We start from the raw sequence: 23,058 nt of genomic DNA on the forward strand, positions 1-23,058 counted from the left end.
GTTTCATGGGCTAGAGTTGAGGATGGAGAAGGGCAGAACTCTCTAGAACTGGGTCGCCTGTGTGTGGCTTCTCTATCCAGGCCCTTTGCTTTGGTTTTCCTGGTGTTGAAATTTCCACTGTAGCTAGTAGCTCATGTTCAATGTGTGCCATCGTTAGCCAGCAGGATGTGGTAAGAAAACGTCTGAAAGTTATACACGATGATTGCTCTCATGTTTCTTCTCTTCTTCTCATGTTTAGTCTCCCTACTGTCTGTCTTTAGGGAGCGTGGACTCATGAGGACAGGCCCATAAGTAGGCAAATATAGAGCAATGGAGCCAGAGAGCACAGGGAGACCAAGGGCCTATGTGAAACCTCAGACCCTCACATCAGCCATTGCCTCAACATAGCACTGTCTGTGGCTGGGCATAAGTATCACCGAATCTAGACAGTATTAAGAAAATGCTTGCTTTCAAGAAATGCATATGACATACCCTGGTATTGATTTTGTTAGTAATAAAGGTGATACCTAGTTAGTTTTCTCTGTACTTAGAATTTTGATAGAGAAGAAGGGTGCCATTTGGAGATTCCAATGTGAACAGTTAATTTAGCTCTCAACCCTAAAAATGAAAAGAAAATAGATGGTGGGAATGTGCTATGTATCAAAAATGATGGGCTATGAAGCTGGAGTGTGTCAGGTGAGCTTTGCTGGCACAGGGAGGAGGAGTAGTGGGCAGGAATGAGGGTGTTTGAAGGCTTAGTTAGGGTTCCTATTGCTGTGATGACACACAATGGCCAAAAACAAGTTGGGGAGGGAAGGGTTTATTTGGCTTACATTTCCATATCACTGCTCATTATCAAAGGAAGCCAAGACAGGAACTCAAACAGGGCAGGAATCTGGAGTCAGTGGCTGATGCAGAGGCCATGGAGGGTGCTGCTTACTGGCTTGTTTCCCCCATTGACTTGCCCATCCACAAAGGGCTCTTCCCCATCAATCACTAATTAAGAAAATACCCTTCAACCAGATCTTATGGAGGCATTGCATTTTCTCAATTGAAGTTCCCTCCTTTCGGGTAATTCTAGCTTGTGTCAAGTTGACATAAAACTATCCAGCACAAAGACTGTTGAACATAGATCCTTCTAGAACACTGAATAAGGGAACCTATACCGAGAAGAAGCTAGAGAACTGGCCAGATTAGTTGATGCAGGGTTTGTATGTTGTGGCAAAGAACTTGGCACTGGTGGGAAAGGCTGTGGGATGTCAAGAGGATCTAATCCAAGAGAGATGCCTCTAGAAATGGACCATGAGAAACTCACATAGGAGATTCTTGACTTACTCCAGATGGGAGATCAGGGCCCCTTCGCTGGGATATAACAATGATTATACAGAGAAATAGTCTGATAGGAGGTGTCATCTGGAGATCCAGTCCTCAGAATTTACTGGTAAATTGGATGCAAGGGCTGGGGGAAAGGATAGAACTGAAGAGGAATCCCAAGTTCTTGTTCCACAAATAGACGGATGAAGGGACCATTTGCAAAGATGGCAGAGTGGGAGCAGGGAATCAGGAAAATTCAGACGCCCACAGACTTCTCTACAGCAGCGTCAGGTAAGCACTGGATACCAGGCCTGGTACTCAGAGGCTGTTGAGCAATGCACATGCTCAAACCCACTCCTCTGTCTCACCTACCTGGACGAGTCACTTTGCTAGTGTTTTGGTTACTTTCGGTTCGGCATCACCAGGTGCAAACGAGGGGAGAAAGTTTCCTTTGGCTCATGTTTTCAGTTAATGATGGAAGGAGAAGCACCGGGACACACCAGAGCCTCATAATGTGGTGGCGAACCAGGAAGCACTGAGGGCAGGCTGGAACCAGAGTCGGGTATAGCTTTCGAAGACCTGTGTCTAGTGGCCTCCTTCTGCCAGGTATGCCTTTTGTCCCAAAAGTCCCACAATGTCCTCAGACAGCACCACTGGCTGGAGACCAGGAGTTCAATGGAAATTGAAAAAACTGGAGGCCACTAGCGAGACTTATTATTGCTATTGTTCTTTTTATTGCTGTTATTTGTAGGGTCTGGGATTAAATGATACAGACCCCTTTTATAAAATTCTTCATAGATGGGTTAGAGGGATGACCCAGGAGTCTGCTCTTTGTAGAAGACCTGAGTACAGTTCCTAGCACCCATATCAAGTTGCTCAAGTTGCCCTGTAATTTCAACTCAAGGAGCTCTAACGCCCTCTTCTGGCTCCTCGGGCACCTGCCCTCATATCCACACACCCACGCACACACGAGCATACCCTTAATTAAAAATACAGTAATATAAAAATTCTGCCTAGAAAAAAATTATAAAGAATCATTTCATGACTTTATTTTGAGGAGATTCTCATCATTTCCAGGGCAATTTTTCCTCTTCATACAGTAGCTGGTTGTCAATCATTTTCCTGGGGCGAAGAATGCAGAAGACTTTTTATTCGCTTCAATGAACGTCTTTTAGAAAGAAAAAAAGACTCTTTAATTAATGTGTTTATGGGACACAATAGCTTTTTAAAGGCTCCAGTCCCTTTCTAGCATACACAGCTGTGCTTCAGAGCCCGATTCCTCACCCAGCCAGAGGGCCCCCCAGGGACCCACTATTCATCGAGCCTCCGTGTCTCATACTCTGCACAATGGAGCCACTTCCCTGCCATGCTCCTGCCTGCAGAATCTCATTCAGCGACCTGAAAGGGGCTGAGATATTTCAAGCTCATTTCAGGAATGTTTCATAATAAGAACTGGGGGAAAGAACATAATCTCATTTTAAAAGATTTCCTTCCTCTGCTCTGCTGATAGAATCAAACAATTGGGCATCCCATCTGTCCCGTAACCCGTCCAGATTGTGTGATGTGGTTTTGAAGTTATTTGAGTTTCTTTGTTCCAAGGCACCTCTGGGGGAATTCTTTCCCCTATGCGGTATACACACACACACACACACACTCTCTCTCTCTCTCTCTCTCTCTCTCTCTCTCTCTCTCTCTCTCTCTCTCTCTCTCTCTCTCTCTCTCTCTCTGTCATTTGATCCTTGGATTTGCAATTCCAGGAACAAAATAATGAGCCAGCACTGCAGGAAAATGTCACTCTGTTTCAGCAATCAGGACCTAGGACTGGAGAGTGAAGGTGATTGCTAAATGGCAAAATGGATTTAAAGGAACATTTTTCAAGGTAATAGGAAAACAGGCAAGATGCCTCAGTCAGTGAAGTGTTTGCCATGCAAGCATGAGGATCTGAGTTCAGTTCCCAGAGCTTACATAAAAAACTAAGTACAGTGGTGCGTGCTTGTGTTCCTAATGCTGGGCAGGTGGCGACAGGAAGATCCTGTTTGTGCAGGTGTACACCTTTAATCGCAGCACTCAGGAGGCAAAAGCAGACCAATTTCTGGAGTTCAAGGCAAGCCAGGGCCACATAATGAGACCTTGCCTAAAGAAAACAACAATAAAAAAGGACAAACAGGCACCCCCTAAACAAACAAACAAAAAACAAATACACTCTGTATGTACATGTACCCTGCATATGCACACATGTACCCTGCACACACTTACACCCTGCATACATATATACATACATGTACCACGCACACACATGCATCCTGCACACACATGTACCCTGCACATACATTCACACACACTATTTAATAGGAAAATACACAAATATTAAGATATTTAATCACTAATAAAAATCCACATAGGATGGCCCTCTGTGTAATGTTCTAACACACCTGTCATGTCTCCTCCCAGCCATGTGTCTGCTCCAGTCTGCTTGTGAAACTGCTTCCCTGGTGTCACCTCAGTCCCAGATGGAGGGGACAGCAGGCTATCACAGATCACCTGGATGGTCTTTTCTGGTTTCTATTGTGCCCACAATGCAGTTCAAGGGTCAGCAAAACTTTTAGAAATGGTCAAAGAGTAAATATTAGATTCTAGAGCTGGGTGGAGCTCAGTAGAAGAGCCTTGTGTGTGAGCAAAGCTCCAATTTGAGCTCCTGCACCTCAAAAAATAAGTAAATATAAAATGTTTTTTCATTTAGATTTCTTTTCCTTTGGGTTCTGGAATTAAACCAAAAGCCTTGGGCATGCTTGGCATTTGTTGCCAGTGAGCCCTAGAGTTTGTTGACCATACAGTCTTTTAATAACAACTAGATTCTGTCATATAGCATAAAAGCTGCTACCCATAACACACTAGCAAGTGGGATGATTGTAACTTAGTCAAAGCGTTTATGGACATTGAAACCTGAATTGCAAATAATACTAACATATCACCAATTTTTTACTTTTAGAAAATCATTAAAAAATAAGTAACATTCTTATGCCATGTGTCGTAAAAGACTAGACAATAGGCAGGTCATTGGACTGCTGTTTGCCAACTCTTTTCTAGTTTCTGGGTTTTGTGTGACTCTTGCCCTTTCTCTCTGCTATCCTGGTCACAATCCCTTGTCAACCAGCCACCATCACTGACACAGCATATAGAAGGTCACGAGAGGTGGGTTCCTGTATTTGTGGCTTGTTATGCTAAAGTATGACCTGCAGAAGGCGTCAACATTTTCATGACAAAAGACATGCCTGTCAAGAAAGCCAAACCCTGAACAAAAAGCTGGGATCTATACTTCAGTTATTAAAAAAAAATCACAATTTCACCTTATATAGCTGAGATAGCATTTGGTCTAATTAAGGTGGCAAGGTGATTGTGGTTGGAAAAATTGCCTGTCATAGTCTTTAAAAGTCTGTGCACAGCTGGGTGATGATGACTGACTAAGAACTGGAGCAGACAACATCATGATTTGTATCTTCTTTTTTTTATCTTTTTTTTTTTCAAGACAGGGTTTCTCTGTGTTGTCTTAGAGCCTGCCCTGGAACTTGCTCTGTAGACCAGAGTGGCCTTGAACTCATAGAGATCCACCTATCTCTGCCTCCCGAGTGCTGGGGAAGGCGTGTGCCACCAACGCCCGGCGATTTGTATCTTCTTACTTTTATCCGTCATCCACTTTCTGAGCATCTTCCCTATGGTGAAAACGAAGACACACAGCTTTGTTTGTAAGTTGAAGTGTGCTAATGCCAGCTCTTTGGTGTGTCTGATTATCTTTCACTTGGCAGATTTCATATTAAGATTGTCCTTGAACATTGAGGTCTCCCTGAACCCTAAAAAGAATGAAGCTGGACTCACCAAGGTCCCAGGGGGCACATCCCGGCTCTGTGTCTGCAGACTTTTCAGAAGTCTCCTTCCTTCTTTCCTGTCTGTCTCCCTCTGTCTTCTTCCCACTCAAAGATTTAGCCAGTTTCCATCAGAGGTCTGAATGGATATTTCCTGCCTTTCTCTGTAGCATACTCATTTCTCTTTACAAGAATATTCATAGTTAGCCGCCATTGCCAACTTGTATCTGGAGTCACCTAGGACACACCTCTGGGTGTGTCTGTGAAAGCATTTGCAGAGAACTTAACTGAAGACTCACACTGGATGTGGGTGACACCACTGGGGGAGGAGTCCCAGACTGAATAAAAAACAAAAAAGGAGAAAGTCAACTGAGCACCAGCATCCATTCCTCTCTGATTCCTGACCTTTGACAAAACGTGACCAGTCACCTCATGCTCCTGCCACCGATGCCTTTCTACCAGGTTGGATTGCATCCTCAGAACTAGGGGCCAAAAGAAATCTTTCCCTCTTGAGGCTGAAATTGTCAGGTATTTGGTCACAGCAGTGGATACTGATGCTTGAAATCAACTGGAGAAAAAGATTCCAACATGGAACTAAAGACTTTGGTCACACAAACCATCAATTAGTTAACAAATGCCTCGTTTCTTCTCCAGCACAGGGGATGGAATTCAGGGTCTTGTACATGGTAAACAAATGTTTTACTACTGAGCTATATATCCAACGCCCAAAGAGGTGTCTGAAGAGTCTCCCTGGAGACCTGCCATACTGCTTCCTGTCTGCTTCCTGTCTGTTTCCTGTCTGCTTCCTGTCTGCTTCCTGGCTACCTGTCATTTGCACTTCAGGATGCAGTGTCGTAGCTGAAAAGTTGGGTCCACCGACATGAGGAGTATTAGGAAGAAAGGGAAGAAACCACCTGGGAACCTTGATGTTTGATGTTCTTTGCTGAGAGGTATGAAAGGAATAAAGGGTCCACACTGAGGTTACAAAAGAGAACACCCACAGGACTTGTCTCTATGTAAGCTCTTTCTATAGCTGCCTGGAATGCTGTTCCCCCAGATACCATGGCCAACTCCCTTACCTCCAATCACCACCTCTGTCTTGAAGCCTCCCTAACCTGGCTCTTAAAAATTGCAGGCCCCACCCCCCATGGAGCAGACCCTGCTTTGCTCCCATCCTTCCTTCTTGTTTTGCAAATAGACTTGCTATCTTTCAATAAATGCTATCTTTCAATAAGTATATTGACTTACTTTACATATGCATTGCTTGCTCTTGCCCTGCCAAAGCGCTAGAATGTAAATTCTGTGAAGGGTTATGTCTTCATTCATTAATGTATCCTAGGTGCCTGGAAGAGGGCAGATGTTCTGTGAATGTGTGAGTTGCTCACATGTTTTTGGTGAATTGGCCTTTGTTCACTATTGTGGTTTGAATGTGAGATGTCTCTCATATTTACAAGTGTTTGAGCCCTTGGTCCCCCAGCTCTGCGGTGCTGTTTGGGGAGGTTTTGGAACCTTGGGAACACGGTGCTGGCTATCAGATGTAGATCCCTGGGGATGAACTCTGAGGATCCTAACAGTCCTCTTCTCTGTTTCCAAGCCGCCAGCCATGCTCTGCCACTGTGAACTCCACCATGACAGGCTCAAATCCCCCGAAACCATGGCCTAGCATTCTTTCTCTCTTAAGTTGCTTCTGTCTGGTCACGGCAGTGAGGAAAGTGACCAATGCACACACATTCAAAAGCATCCTCCCACCCAAAGATGGTCTTTACCAACTTAAAGCAGGCAATTCTTGTTTTTTCCTTTGATTCCTGGTTCTTAAGTAGCTGGCCTGGAATCACGGAGGGGGTATCTTTTGTCACACACTCTCAACCACCTCTGCCGACAGTCCTGCATGTGAGAGCAGGAATTTGGATGAGTGTGTTTCTGATGTCAGCTGCTGAAGATAGGGAATGAATGGATGGAAGTGAAATTTTGGATGGGACTTGAGTTGGTGAAGTTAGGCAAATGAAAGAGACATTGACGAGTGTCCCTCATAGAATGCCCCATAGGTAGAAGCAAATAAGGAGGAAACAAAATGTTAGGGACTAGGCCAGTTCATGAGACAGGGAACAAAGGGGAAACAGGCAGGAGGGGCTGGATCCTGCAAACCAGGAATGCCCGGCAGAGGAGTGTTGGTTTCTTATGGCAGGGGAGTGGGCTGATAGAAGGTATGCTTCAGAAGAGTTTCCTATTGCTCTAAACAGACCTCACTGCACAGTGGGGTCTGCTGGGGATTTGGGCATCAGCTGGTGAGGTCCGGATGGGTTAGTAAAGGAATACAAAGCAATCTTGAATCAACAGAGAATTTCCCAGCGTTTTGTTAGGAAAAACTCCAAATAGAAGTATGTGACAGTATGTTGTTATCTCTGTGTGTGACCTAGAATCAGCAACAAAAACAATAGAATTTACTTCCAAGAACCTCAGTGATTGATCATAATAGATAAAACAGACACACATACACACACATGCACACTCTCACACACCCCTGTACACACACACACACACACACACACACACACACATTTTCAATTGTTACAATGAGATCTGGGATTAAGTATTTGATCACATTTTCTTATCATAATTTCATAGAACCAAGACTGTAATCCCATCTGACCCTCTGTAGACGTCACCATTCATTAAGTTAATGAAAAAAGGAAGGTGCTGCCTGCCTAAGGACATCTGTGATTGTAATCACTGCCAGCAAGTTATTTTAAACATTCATGTTGGTTGAGTTGAGATGAAAAAAATGTCGTTTTATCTCTTTCCAAAGAAAATAAAAGCTTAAAATGTGGTAAATATTTGATGCCGTCCGTTCTTTGCAGATGAAGGGCTTGTCTAGCCTTCCCTTGTTAACCTCTCAGCTGGAAAAACAAAAAGGCAGACGATGTAGTGTGAAGGAAACAATCTTGAGGAAATGACACCCCCATGACACCCAGTCCTTTCGGATTTCCACATTGCTTCCTGTCCCCAGACATCAGTTTTGCTTTGTTTGTTTGTTCTCCTGTTGACCTGGAGTTACTTTTTGTGTCTGTCACTTCTCAGGTCCAGGGTGATGGCAGTTTCTCACCATCCTTGTCACTCACAGAGTCTTTCACAGGGGACTTGTTAAAATGCCAGTTCAGTAAACTCAACCCATTTCAGAGCCTCTGTTTTAAAACCACAGATGCCAACAACTCATCGAAGTTAAACCATGCAGAAATGAAGTGTCTTGTATTCGCTGCACAACAAACCACACCTCCACACTGGACAGGGGCCCAGACAGACCTGATATTGAGTCACTACTCTAGTATAGATAATCACGCCAGCAAGATTCCATTCATTCCGAGAAATGTGTCATGTTCCAAATGAACTTACATAAATAATATAGTAGTTCCGGAATAGCTTGTGTGTTCTTCATTCAGAAGAGTGTAAGGTGGTAGGGATGCTATAGTCAACTTTTGTATGGACTATTAGCTCCCCAATAATGACATAGAGACTTGCTATCAAGTATGAAAGCCAATAGCTTAGACTTGTTTCTACCTAGCTCTTATAACTTAACCCATGTCTTTTCATCTATGTTCTTTTACATAGCTTGGTTTCCTTTACTCTCTACTGCTCATGTTGCTTCCTATGGCATCTGCCCTTTCTTCTTTACAGCGTCCTCTGTGCCTGAAAATCCTACCTAGCTTTTGGCCATTTAGCTTTTTATTAAACCAAGCAGAGTGACACATCTTCACAGTGTACAAAAGGATTATTTTAACAGAGATGGGACCCAAGTGACAGGAGTTCATTCTGGACATGGAGACCAGGAGGGAGAGCACTTTCATCCAGTTCCTTGGGGGAAAGTTTTATCCCTCCCAACATATAATTCTTCAGTCAGTCCCAACTGTAGCATTTGTCTGGCTCCTGAAGACAGATGTCATGTTTCTTTTTTTCTCCATTCTCTTCAGATTCATTTTTAATTGCACAAGTGAGACATGAATGTGTTCTTGTCATGAAAGTAATTAATTCTATGGATGAAGGAAAAAAACTGTATTAATTCTATCTGTAGTAGTAAAAGGTAGGCCTGTAGGTTAAGTCACAAGGGTGGGTTGGTTTAGAGACCTTATAAAAGCACAAAGTGGCTTAATTTCCTTTTCCTTTTCTTCCACTGTGTGAGGACCTGTGCTTTGTCCCTCTTGGAAGATAGAGTTGAATGTACCATCTTGGAAGCAAAGATGGGACTTCTTACTAGACATCACACCTTGCCTCTCCATCTTGAACTTCCCAGCCTAAGAGAAATGTGTTGTGAGAAGTATAGCTCATTGTTTATGAATTCTTAGCCTGTGAGGTTTTGCTAATAGATGGGAGTAAGGCAATCCTGCAATCACTAACCCATTACCTTCCCCTTTAGGTAACCCTGTGATTACACCGCAGCAGCTCTAAATCTGTCCAGGCTTTCTCAAATGCATTTGCATGATCACATTTACACAGTCATCTAGCCATGTATTTGCATCAGCAGCAACACTTTCCCAGGTGCTCTGCAGCTTGCAGCTTCCAATCATCTGTGTCTTAGAAGCCTCCCCATAAAGCCGTTCGTGTGTTCTTTCCCACACAAATCTTTATGTCCCCTCCCTTGATACATTTTTTTCAGATATGCTAGAATTTCATTGTTATTCTTTAAAAAATGTAAGTTTATAAGTATTAGCGTTTTTTTCTGCACTCATGTCTGTGTACTGTTACATGCATGTCTGGTGCCCACAGAGGCTAGAGAGGGCTTCAGGGTTACTGGGACTGGAGTTACTGAGGATTGTTAGTCACCATGTGAGTGCTAGAATCAAACCTGGGTCATCTTCAAAAGTAGCAAGTGCTCTTAACTGCTGAGCCATCTCTCCAGTTCCCCATTAGTAACGTGTAGAATAGTTAAAGAATGTTGGAGGTGGCTGCAAAGGGGATTGCTTAGATTTAGGACTAGCCCCTTCCACTACGAACAAGACTCCCTGAAAGAGACCCCCTCTCCCATGACCTACTGCCGCCAGCTAGGCCCTACCTCCAACCGTCTCCTACTAAGGCTGTTAAATTCTGACTTCATCAGTGACTGGATCCATTGCTGAAATCACAGCCTTCAGCACTGATCACTTTCAGGAAGCCTGTTGGCCGCAACCAAGCCCCTAACACAGCAACCTTTGGGGAAAACACTTTCAAGTCAGCCTACAACAAAGTCCTGAGTGCATGTGTCACAACTTAACATTTCTGAGCAGATAATCCCCACTTTCCTGCCATGTCTGACTGGCTCTGGAACTCTGTCTTTTTGTGTTCATGCGGTGTACTCGTGTGTGTAAGTGTGGGATGTGATTTTCTGGTATGCCTTCTAATTTTGGTTGAAAGATGGACATGCTAGGCCTGTAGTAATGTTGCAGTGAGGTGTGTAGACAGGGGAAACATTCTATATTGGTTGGGTCATTGTTTTTTTAGGGAGACTGTGTTCTCAGACTGTGTCTTTAACAAGTTTTTTTCAGCTCACCTTAAAAAGTGCAGGCATAGGGTTGGAGAGATGGCTCAGAGGTTAAGAGCACTGGCTGTTCTTCCAGAGGTCCTGAGTTCAATTCCCAGCAACCACATGGTGGCTCACAACCATCTGTAATGAGATCTGGTGCCCTGTTCTGGCATGCAGAAATACATGGAGGCAGGGCATTGTATTCTAAATAAATAAATACCTCGAAAGAAAGAAAGAAAGAAAGAAAGAAAGAAAGAAAGAAAGAAAGAAAGAAAGAAAGAAAGAAAGAAGTGCAGGCATAGCCAGGCAGTGTCAGGAGGCAGAGGCAGGCAGGATCTCTGTAAGTTCGAGGCCAGCCTGGTCTACAAAGCTAGTTCCAGGACAGCCAGGGCTACACAAAGAAACCCTGTCTTGAAAAACAAGCAACCAAAAAAAAAGAAGCGCAGGAATAGCAAGAGAGGATTGAAGTAGAGTGTTTTTAGTCCCCCAGGTGGGACAGGCAGGTTAGACAGTGGTTAAGTATTTTCTCCTCAGAAAGCTGAGGCAGGAGCATCACTTTGAGTTGAAGACTAGCCTGCACTACATGAGGAGACCCTGTCTTAAAAATTAAACAACAGTTTCTCCTCAGGGTAGACCTTGTCAGGAAAATGAATGCCCTGGTGTGTTTCCAAATGGTCCTTACCCTTCCTCTTGCCGGAACCAGCAGAGGTATCTTCTTCCAGTATTTACTGTGAGGTCCTGATGGCCAGGCTCCAGAAACTAACTCACAAAAGTGCAGGACCCAGGGTGACTGAGTCCTCTGGAGATGGTAACGCTCAAGCTGGTCCACCTCCAGCCAGGCACCAATCAGCTAAAGTTCCTACTTCAGCTCCTGGGTGTCTGCAAGGGTCTTGCAGTTCCCTGTATCCCTCTGATTTGTGGCAGTGACTTTCTCTGTGCTGTGTCTTTTCCATACGGAAGACGGTTGTCACTTTTGTGATTCTGTGTAATGACAGAATGTTCTTTGCTTCGAAGACTAGATGACTCTGGGTTAGGTTTAATGACTGGTAAATCCCTAATGAGGTGTGATTCTAAATGCAAGCCAGCAGACAGCAAAGACTCCAGAGTCCCTGACTGCATAGCTTCCTGTTTTTTTTAAATTGTATGTATGTATGTATGTATGTATGCATGCATGCATGTGTATCATGTCATATATCACATTACATTATATTATATATGAGTGCTCTGTCTACATATATGCCTACATGCCAGAAAAGAACATCAGATCCCATTATAAATGGTTGTGAGCCACCATGTGCTTGCTGGTAATTGAACTCAGGACCTCTGGAAGAGTAGCCAGTGCTCTTAACCACTGAGCCATCTCTCTTGCCCCTTTCTGGGTGTTTTTATTTACCACTGGTCCTACCAAGGCCTCCACCACAATGTGGATCTAAGCATATGTCAGTTCTCCCTGTGCCCCGTGATCCCGTGATGCTCTCCTCCACTGAGCACACATTTCCTCTTTTCTTGTGTGTGTGTTACGTGTGCACGTATATTGCTCTTGGTCTTATTCCCTTGAGACAAAGTCTCTCACTGAACCAGAATCTTGGTGTTTTGACTAGACTAGTTGTCCAGCAATCTCTTAGGATGCGCTTGTCTCTAACCCCTAGGCCTGGGTTACAGATCTATATAACCACATCCAGCCTTTTTATGTGGGTACTAGGGATTTGAACTCATGTCCTCATGCTTGCACAGCAAGTGTGCTGACCACTGAGCATCAACCCCTGAATGCATTTCTTTTTAGCCATTCTCGAGTCCTTTACTTCCCTGCCCTCACCAACCTCAATCCTGCCAGGTCAGCTAGTACTCTGAGCACTGCAGAAGGCTACAGAAATCCCTCAAAGCTGGAGGCAGAGATGGGGGTGGGGGTATGTGTGGCAATCACAGTAGCTCTCTGTCTCCTTCCAGAAAGGCTACCTCTGTTTCGCTGTTCTCTGTGGGACACACCCTAGCCATTGCTCAGATTCCTCCCACTCCAACCTCCCTGTTTATCTGCCACATCCTCGCGTCTCCCTGTCTTCTAAGCTGCCAGCTCTATCGACCAGGAGATTGAGCCGATGTCTTCAAAGAGGCTTGTGGTGACGAGAGGGCCGTTTCTCCAATGCAGCCTGAGCATCCCTAGAAAAGGCAATGGCCACTCATGCCAGATGTGGCCTCCAGGCTCCCACCCCTGGGATGTCCTGACTGGCCTGGCTGCATGCTCCACTGTGTAGTCACTGGGATGTTTAGGTTCCCACAGCTGGTTTTGTTTCTGAACCTGTTTGGATGAGCAATTGCCATCTACCTTACATGGTAAGGTCTTTAATGAGAGAGAGAGAGAGAGAGAGAGAGAGAGAGAGAGAGAGAGAGCATAATACAGTTCTGTGGGGCTCTCATTGTAAAGTGATTAGTCTAGAACCATAAGCAATTAGATGCCCAATAGATGCACCTGGCAGTGAAATGTGACAGGAAATTGTTCTAACTATGCATTTCTTAGACTTCCTTGGATTTGTTCCTTGAATTTGGTGGAAAGTGAGTACAACTGGGATGGGATTGTGGTACTTTAAATTTCCTTCAGCAATCCATTTTCTAATTTTCACCTACTCAGTTCCTTAGGGTCTGATCTCAAGTGCAGCTTTGAAATGAGAATCAGAACCAAGTGAATTCCCACGCCTGCCACCGAGCAAACGTGAGTGAGGTCACCTTGTACTTGGCTCTGAGACATTACAGGACTACTTGGGAGCCTTGTCATCTACACCACGAAGAACATTAGGGTCAGGGACTCATTCCCCAGCCCAGGCATTAGCAGCCTCTTTAGGTAATGAAGGCACATTGCTTGCTGTCAGGACATCCCTCGCTGCCACAATTGTTTTCCCTTCCTTTCCCTCTCCCCTCTCCCTTTTCCTTTTATTCTTTCTTTTCCCTCCCTGTCTCCTCTCTTGCATGTGTGTGGCTTTGTGTATATGTGTGGTATGTGTGTTATATGTGTACATATATAATCCAGTCATTCTGGTTACCCTCCCTTTTTGCACCTTCTGCCCCTCCCCTCTCCCCTCCCTTCTCCCCACATGGCCCAACTCGGTCTGGTCATGTGCAGTCTGGACTCTCAGAGGTCTCTGCCTCTGGCTATGCTCTCCCACACATCTACAATAAACTTTCTTCCTCACCTTACCTAGGAGCTGTCATGCCATTTCCTTTCCTTGTTATTTATTTTGTCATTCAGTCTTCACCCCCACAATGTTGGGGTTACAGGAATACATAGCCTTGCCTGGCTTCTACAAGGGTGCCGGGGATTTGAACTTGGGTCCTTTTGTTTTCACAGCAAACACTTTTATTCCTAACTCCAGGCTTCTCTCTCTCTCTCTCTCTCTCTCTCTCTCTCTCTCTCTCTCTCTCTCTCTCTCTCTCTCTCTCTCTCTTTGGTTTTTTGAGACAGGGTTTCTCTGTATTGTTTTGGAGCCTGACTCTACTTCCCAAGTGCTGGGATTAAAGGCATGTGCCACCAATACCCGGCCAGGCTTTTATTACAGACAGTTATATGATTTATAGTTCCCTTTGTTGTTGTTGTTAAACTTCTTTTTAAAAAAGTGCCCAAGCTGAGAAATAATTTCCTGTAGCCTTGTGCTCTTCCCCATAGCCCTTAAAAGACATGATCAGAGAGCCTCAGCTGATAATTGCTCTGGGTGTATTTGAAAAGAATTGAGTTAGGGACAGAGACACAGGCTGGAATCCTAGGCAGACACTAGAGAAAGACAGATTGTGTTTCCCTGTTCAACATTAAGAATTCTAAGACAGGACTCACAATGATGGTGGTGACCCTGGGTAACCTGGAAGAAAAACAGTGCAAAATGGGGAAGTGAGTTTAAAGGATTTGCCCTAGACCCTAGCAGAAAGGAAGTTGAGGGAGCCAGCTCCAACACAAAGCTCTTGCCAGTGCCCTAAAGTCACCCTGAAGCAGCTTTCTGTCCCCTTGTGCTAGGATATTCCAGTTTCTTCCTGGTTCTGTCCATACAGAGCAGCTGTAGTGTGAGCTTCCACCAGGGCCTCAGACAGGCCCAGGTGCCCAGAGCGTGGCTGTTGCTGGCAGCTATGTTCCTGGGGCTGTGAGCATCAACACACAAAGGAAGAGCATGTGGGTGGACGGAATGATCCTGTCTGAGCTCTGGGAACAGTGCTAACCAGGAACTCTGAGAAGTGGGGAGAGAGAACAGTACAGTATAGAGTAAGGAATAGGTAGAGTGTGTGTGTGTGTGTGTGTGTGTGTGTGTGTGTGTGTGTGTGTGTGTGTGTGTGTGTGTGTTAAGGAAATGAAGAGGCCAGGAGAAAGGTGGGCTGCTCGCCCTATTTTACTTTTATTTTAGAACAATCTTCCTGTTTATCTGTCTCCACCCCCTGGCTTCCATCATACTTCCTAGTGTTCCAAGTTTTCCTTTCGGTGTGTTTGAGTTCCTGGATGGCTTTTCCTTTTATCTGTTTTCCATCTTAGCAGCTCCCCTCCCCCACTGGTTCTTACAGTTTCTAGAACATACTTTAGCCTCAGTACACTTCTTAGGACTTGAGTAAAAAGCTTTGTTTTTACATGAATATTTCTTCTGCTTCTTTCAGAAGTCCTTGTGTCCAATTTTTTTTTTTTTTTTTGGCTTTTCGAGACAGGGTTTCTCTGTATTGTTTTGGAGGCTGTCCTGGAACTCGCTTTGCAGACCAGGCTGGCCTCGAACTCACAGAGATCCACCTGCCTCTGCCTCCCAAGTGCTGGGATTAAAGGCGTGCACCACCAATGCCCAGCTTCTTGTGTCCAATTTTATTGTACCTTTTTACCCACTACTTATTTCTTTCTATCTGTTCCCATTTACACAGAGTTGGTCTGTGTTGTGCATAAGTGATAGTTTTACTGAGATATAATTCACTGTGGAACTCACCCATTTAAAGTGTACAATTCAGTGAGCTTTACTATCTTCCCCAGGTTGTGTAAATAACACACAGTCGAAGTTAGAACATTTCACATCCTTCCAGAACATCCCGTGCCCATTATCAGCCATCTCCATCCACTTCCAACTTCTGGCAACTGCATTTTCTCTGTGTGTACCAGATCTAGGGATATGTTTTGAATAAATGGAGTCTGATAACATGTAGTCTTTGCTTCCGGTTTCTTTAACTCAGTCTAATGTTTTTACCATTCCTTGGTGTGGTAGCAACCTGTGATGAAAAGAATGCTAAAATCATATTGAAGATCTCCAGACACACCTTGGAAGAGACAAATTAAACGCCAACATTCAGCAGGAGTCCGGCTTAGAAATTTTTTTCCTTGAAAATCTTAGTGTTCCCAACACCCTGTCTCTTCCTGTCCTCACTCCTGCCCACCTCCACTCCCCACCCCCACCCCATGTAGTCTTTCTGGGGAAAGAGCAGGCTTGCCCTGCTTGGCCACTGTGCATTATGCTTGAATATTTCAGTTCTATTTTTGGCGGAGAAGGGAAGACAGAGGGAAATGATTTAGATTATTGCAATTTAAATGAGCTCAAATGAAAAATCAAGAGGCAAGAGCTAGACTGAATTGGCTTTTTCAAGTAGAAAAGACGTTATCAAGTCAGAAGATGAAAAAGGCCCAAGACATTGATAGGAGAGAGTTTGAAGCTAATTGACATTGAAGCTGGATGCCCTAACAAGATTAAAGATGAGCCTGCATGCTCAGGAGCTGAGAGTCAATTTTGGTAGAGTTTGCATGGTAGACAAATCAAAGGAATTTTGGATTGCCTTCATTGTCCCGGCAGCAATCAGAAACTTCTCGAGTGCCTATGATACAATGCTCTACTGTAACCCAGATTATAATGTAGCAACAGAAGCAGCTGGCCGGGTTGAAAGTCAAGGATTATATGCCCCTGGCAATAATACGAAGCATGAGTCAAGAAATGAATATATGAGCAGAGTGGGAAAGTTTGTCCTTTGCAAAATTAGCTCTAGAAGTATATTAATAGTTATAAATGCATTAAAGTTAAATATGAACCTATGATTAATGTAAGTCATGAACACAGAACCAAAGAGAAAGGCCACCTTAAAGCCCCAGGGTAGCTGATATTAGGCCAGGCTATGTTGGGGTCGGCTGGAAAGACAGAAGAAAAGGCTGTATGGACAGGCTGGTTGCTGCTGTGAATTCTGAGCTCCCCAGATGCAAAAGCTCACACCAGGGAGTTTTCATCTGTCCCAGCCTCTGTGTCGAGAAATAGTATTGGCTGTGCCCCTGAGGATCTCTGTTTGTTTTTGTTTTTTTTTTTTTTTACCATCTTTGTAACTCCTAAGATTTGGACCTCCTTTCCATGTGGTTGTCTATAAACAGATGAAGCAGTTAATCAGAATGCTCTACTTAGAATCTTAGAATTAATCTATTTATTCAAATATTGAATGCACCAGGGGGATTGAGCTGGGTCACAGTGATGACTATAATTGTCATGGCCCTGCTCTTGGGGACAGACATGGTGGGTATTTATTTATAATTGAGGAAGTATCTGTGACACCTTCAAAGATATTTGGGAGTCTTCATTTCTTCTCTCCTTGCTGTGGGGGGCAAAAGATACAACTGCCTCAAGCTGAGGGGGGATGTCCTTTTGTATGCTGTGAATATATGTTTCTCTTATTGGTTGATGAATAAAGCTATTTTGACCAATGGACAGACAGATTATAGCCGGATAGGAAGTGTAAGGGGGGGCTACTAAACTAGGAGAATTCTTGGAAGAGGACCAGAGAGAATGAGTCACCAGAAAGATGCCATGTAGCTGCTGAGGAAGCAAGAGGACTGGGCATCATTGGTAAGCCAACACCATGTGGAGATACACAGATTAATAGAAATGGGTTAATAATTAAGGGAGATCTAGCCAATAAGAAGCCTGAACCATCAGCCAAACAGTTTATAATTCATATAAGCCTCGGTGTGTTTATTTGGGACTAAACAGAAAGTTCCATCCACAGCAAGCACCTTAAGAAGGATTTATCTTGGCTCATGGTTTCAGGGGATCATAGTTCATCATGCCGGTTGGGTCTCAACGGAAATCAGAGTAGCTCTGTCCATAGCTGAAGCAGCATCTTGTTTTGGTGGCTGCAGACCAGAAGCAGAAGAAACACACTGGACCCAAGGCCAGTGTAATATTCAAGGCCTGCTTCTAACAACTTCCAAGTCCCACCTCTTAAAGACTCCAGGGACTTTAAAATAGTGTGGCAAGCTGAGGACCAAGTGTTGAAACCCCAAGTCGAGTCTGTGTGAGCGAGACTGTCCTTATTTTTTTTAATGATTTTTTAAAAATGAATTCTCAACCCCCTTTTTGTGCAAAGTGCTTACAGCCACTTTGTCATTTTTCTGGACCAGGCTGGAATGTCTCATCAAACTGAGATGGTGTGACAACTCTTTCAAAGGGTCTTTATTTCTTATTTTTATTCTAGCAAAATAGACATAATGTAAAATTACTATTATAACCACCTTCAAGTTTACAGTTCAGTGTAAACAATAATATACATATTATTGAGCAACCATAGCCACCATCTATTTCCAGAACATTTTCCTCCTCAAACTGAAACCCTGTGCCCATCAAACTAAACCCGGTACTCCATAGCAGCCCCTCACCATCCCTGACAACTACATTCTGTGTCTGCACTGAGAAATTTATTCTGAGCAGCTCATGTAGGTGGGATCATATTCTATTTGTCATTTGTGGCTAGCTTTTTGGACTTAACATACTTTCTTTTTTGTTGTCTTGGAAACAAACTCTTACTACATAGCCTAGTTGACCTCAACCTCTGCCTCTTCAGTTATGGGTGGGCACCGCCATTCCTGGCTCACTTTAGCATAGTACCTTCAAGGTTAATCCAGGTTGGACCATGTGTTAGAAGTTATGTTTGTGTTCCTCAATGGTTTTTCTTTTTCTTTTTCCTTTAAAGATTTCATATATACTATAAAGTGTATCTTAGTCTCATCCATATCCCATTCCCCTCACCAGCATTCTCTGGACCTCCTAACTCATCTCCTTCACATCTTTTTTAAAAACTTTTTAAATTGATACATGTATTCACAGGGGTGTGTGACTATCCAATAGCCACCACCCTGAAGTGGTTTTCTTTCCCCCAGCTGCCATCCAAGTGCCATAGCTCCTCAGGTAGGCATGTGGCCTTGGGAGCCCCTCCTCCTTTCTTTCTTTCTCTCTTTCTTTCTTTCTTTCGGATGAAATTTTAACTGTCTTTATCTTCTGCAGATCTTGTAGCCATAGCTACTGTGAGTTCAGGTGAGCAACAGTCATGCCGTGTCCGTAAGACAGCACGTCACACCCTTCTCCTCATGCTCCAGCTCACACATTCTTTCTACCACCTTTTCCATGATGTTCCCTGAGCCCTTTGGGGTGCGGGAATTAATATGAATGCCCATCTATTGATGAGCACTCACAGTCACTATTTTCAGCACGTTGAACTCCTTTGTGTTTCTCTGTGAACCACTGCCCTTTGCCAAAAGCTGCTTCTCTAACCCTGATGGTTGGGCTTCTGGGGTGTGGTTTTCACGGCTGTGTGGACTCTTTTGTTTTTTAATCTAAGACTCACAAGGTCTGTTCCTCACTCTGTTGTCATGGTCCCTTGCAGAAAAATGCATGGTACACTCAACATGGACATTGGGCATAACTTAATGCAGAGACTATGTGCAAAGATATAGGCAGGGAAAGAAGGAAGGAAGGAAGGAAGGAAGGAAGGAAGGAAGGAAGGAAGGAATGGAGAGAGGAAGGAGGGAGAGAGGGAGGGAGGAAGGAAGGGAGGGAGGGAGAAAGGAAGGAAGGAAGGAAGGAAGGGAGGGAGGGAGGGAGAAAGGAAGGAAGGAAGGGAGGGAGGGAGAAAGGAAGGAAGGGAGGAAGGGAGGGAGGGAGGGAGGAAGGAAGGGAGGGAGGGAGAAAGGAAGGAAGGAAGGGAGGGAGGGAGGGAGGGAGAAAGGAAGGAAGGAAGGGAGGGAGGGAGAAAGGAAGGAAGGGAGGAAGGGAGGGAGGGAGGGAGGGAGGAAGGAAGGGAGGGAGGGAGAAAGGAAGGAAGGAAGGGAGGGAGGGAGAAAGGAAGGAAGGAAGGGAGGGAGGAAGGAAGGGAGGGAGGGAGGAAGAAAGGAAGGAAAGAAGGAAGGGAGGGAGGAAGGAAGGAAGGACGGACAGAAGGAAGGAAGGAAGAGGAAGGAAGGAAGCTAGAGAGGAAAATCCAGTGGATTACAGCATCCTTGGTCAGTCTTAGGTTGAAAATGTGTGGTGAACCACAAGTAGGACTTAGGTTGGAATCTGAACTTCATGTTAGATGATGCCATTCTGTCAATGTTGGGTTTCTTGGGTGATGTGCTGGTGTTGGTTTATGGTTTGGGCTGTGAATGGAGGAGATGTGATTCTTAGACATTCTCACATGCAGACTTTAGAGTAACTTCGTTTTGGACGGAGGTGGGAATGGTAGGCAGACAGGGAGACCCAGGTTGAGCTAGAGTAGCTCATGTGACAGCGTGTTAGCCCCTGGAATGAAGCAGGGAATCCAGCTCTTTCTTGTTAGGGGAGCTTTTCTGTTTTAATGAAAAGTTAGAGGAAGGAAGTGTTCCTAGATAATGTCTTCTTGCATCAGGGAGGAACACCAGGCTGACAGTCCCTCTGGTTGACTGGCAGCCTCCCTAAAGCAGCAAGAGTGCCACCTGGCACCTCAGCAGTCTTAGCCGTGTGTCCTGGCTCTCATGGAAAGCCTAGCACACAGTGCCATAACAGATCGAAGCCTGGTGGGGCTTCACAAGATCTGTGCCTAGGATTTATGGTTCGCCTAGCCCTGAGAAGGCAGGTCAAGGCTGGATGATGTCTTTAGGTCTTCTTTGAAAAAAAATGGAGAAAATGCAACCCCTTCTATGCTGCAGTGGGAAGGAGCCAAAGCATTGTATTAGTGCTGTATCTCACTATTTTATGGGATATTTCTGTTCTGTTTTATGGGTCAATTTGAAAATATGATCTTAGCTGGGCAGGGGTGGCACACCCCTTTAATCCCAGCACTCAGGAGGTAGAGGCAGGCAGATCTCTGTGAGTTCAAGAGCAGCCTGGTTTACAAAGCTATGCAGAGAAACCCTGTCTCAAAAAAACCACATCTTTTTTCATATGTGGACTGTTACAAATGTATCTGGTGTTTGTAGTTCTGTTCCAGTGTATTATGTGAACTTTGTGGATTTGTTTTCATAACAATAATGTATCTCTTGGCTATAGGATGGAGGGAGAGAGGAAGGGAGGAAAAAGGAAAGAGTCGGAGGGGGGGGAGGAGACCGTCTCTCCATGCTGAGTTTTGATAGGAGAGGGTTTCTTTTTGGATAGTTTCAGTGAGATCTGACTGCATATCTTAAACTTGTTCCAGTTGTACCTTTTAGGATTGGGTGCAGGAGGACACATTGATGTCATAATGTGCCTTGGGGCACTGCACATTAATGGCATAAAGTCAAGAACATCAGCCTAATGGACAGCAGGAAAATTCCTGGAGGTCATTCCTAACCCAGGACATCTAGCAACAGCCATGTGCAGGGGGATTATAAACAACAGGATGCATCCCACTCAACCCATGAAGACTCTTAGTTAAAACCCAGCGTGCCACAGCCCTTCCAGTGTTTCGTGTGCATGGTTAAGAAGGAGGGGAAGAAAATGAGAGCAGAAAGGGAGTTCTGAGTCAACTTCAATGAAAACATCTAATTTTAACAAGTGCAAGAGTTAGTAGTAGTGGTGGTTCAGGCTGTGATCTCTGTACTCGGCAAGCAGAGATGGATGGACTTCTATAAATTTGAGGCTATCCTGGTCTACACAGCAAGACACATGCCAGCCAGAGCTACGCCATGAGAAGACCCTGCCTCAGAAAGCTAGGAAAAAGGTGGGCAGAATGAGAGAGGAGGAAAAGGCAAGAAGAAGGAATAGAGGAAGAAAAGGCTGTGACCTCTGAACACGAAGTTGAGATGACCCTTAGGGCTTTGTTTCCAGTCAGTTCAGGTAGATAAGGAACAGGGTTTGGATTCTTTATGCTCCAGGGAACTCTGCCCCTGGGATATGTTAGATGGGGATGACCACTGGACAGTTGGAAACATGGTTGTCAATAGACGATAATGTACAGGTGTTAGAGCCATTAAACACAGGAACTTTGAAATTGCCTTTGCTAAAATAAATTGATTCCTGATTTGGGGCTCCCAGGTAGCTAAAAACAGGCTGGAAGCCTAGCATTGCTGTCTTTGTATGTGTCTGTCCCCTTTCCTGTGACTGAAGGCTCAGAGTAAATGATCACCCTATGCCTGTAGTCATTTTGGTTTCCAGAAATAGTAAGTCCACTCTGGAAGACCCTCTTCATCTAGATGAGGACAGTTATCCATGAAGGTGAGACTACAGGGTGGAACAGATGTAGCTATCCTGTAGGAACTAGATCTGTCACCTCAAACCCTTTCCCCACCAAGTCATCTACTCAGCCCATAACAGGGAGTTTCTGATAATGCATGTGTTTAAATATTTAAAACCAGACACACAGTTATTGCCACTTTATACAGTTATAAAATGAAAACATCTTCAGTACTGGCAGAAACCTCAACACTCATAACATTAAAATTAGCATTCAGTGCAACAGATGGTATTGTTTTGCTGGAATGAAATCATTACTGTGGGAGTTAACGGTAGAGAAACCCATTTATACGGAGCAGCTCTCACGTCTTGGTTTGGTTATGTTGATTTCACGCATAATGTCCATCTTAATCTCTGTTGATATTTTTCTTTTTTGGCAGAGTTGATTTTTTTTATGTTTCCCGTCTGTCGTTTAACAAGAGGGAGCCTAATATGCATCCCAAATATGGTGGCAAGACATTTAAAAATATCCTCTAAAAAAGGTTCCTTTGCTGATGTTTTGCTATGCTACCATTAACAACCTGTGGGAAGCTGGTGTATGTCCGCGTCTGCTCCCCAGGAGTCTTACATTCCATCCACTTGCTGTATAATATGGAACCAAATGCTGACACGTGCTCTTTTGGGATTTCTATGCTGTACCACCAGGTGTACTTTCATGGCTCACTTCTCTCGCCATTGTTTCCAGGGCTTTGCAAGATCTTCATCTTCATGTAAAATTTTAAATGGCCCATAAATTCATAAGAATACAAAGAAAATGACTAAAAAATCTGTAATGAATAAAATTGTGTGCCAGAGGAGAGAGGAGATAAAGGAGAGATAGATCAGCTCACCTTTGTTCAAAATAAGGTGTCAGAACTACGTAAAGAACATTCTCCCCATGCTGGGAAGATGGTTCAGTGGGTAAGAGTGTTTGCTGTGCAAGCATGAAGACCTGAGTTCAAATCTCCAGCACCCAAGTAAGACGGTAGATGTGGCAATGCATTCCTCTAGCCCAGCATTG

The 23,058-nt window shown here is 44.3% G+C and overlaps 1 long non-coding RNA gene across 1 annotated transcript; it reads right to left on the reverse strand.

The window, feature by feature from the left end:
- Positions 1–2,317: 2,317 nt before the first annotated feature.
- Positions 2,318–5,458, reverse strand: LOC121143791. Its single transcript, XR_005881116.1, has 2 exons — positions 5,167–5,458; positions 2,318–2,461 (listed from the first exon to the last, which is right to left on the reverse strand). It is a non-coding gene; the product is annotated as an uncharacterized LOC121143791 (long non-coding RNA).
- Between the last annotated feature and the right edge of the window lie 17,600 nt (positions 5,459–23,058).

The sequence above is a fragment of the Mesocricetus auratus genome, unplaced genomic scaffold (genome assembly GCF_017639785.1).
Source record: "Mesocricetus auratus isolate SY011 unplaced genomic scaffold, BCM_Maur_2.0 Super-Scaffold_100013, whole genome shotgun sequence".
Lineage (NCBI taxonomy): Eukaryota > Metazoa > Chordata > Mammalia > Rodentia > Cricetidae > Mesocricetus > Mesocricetus auratus.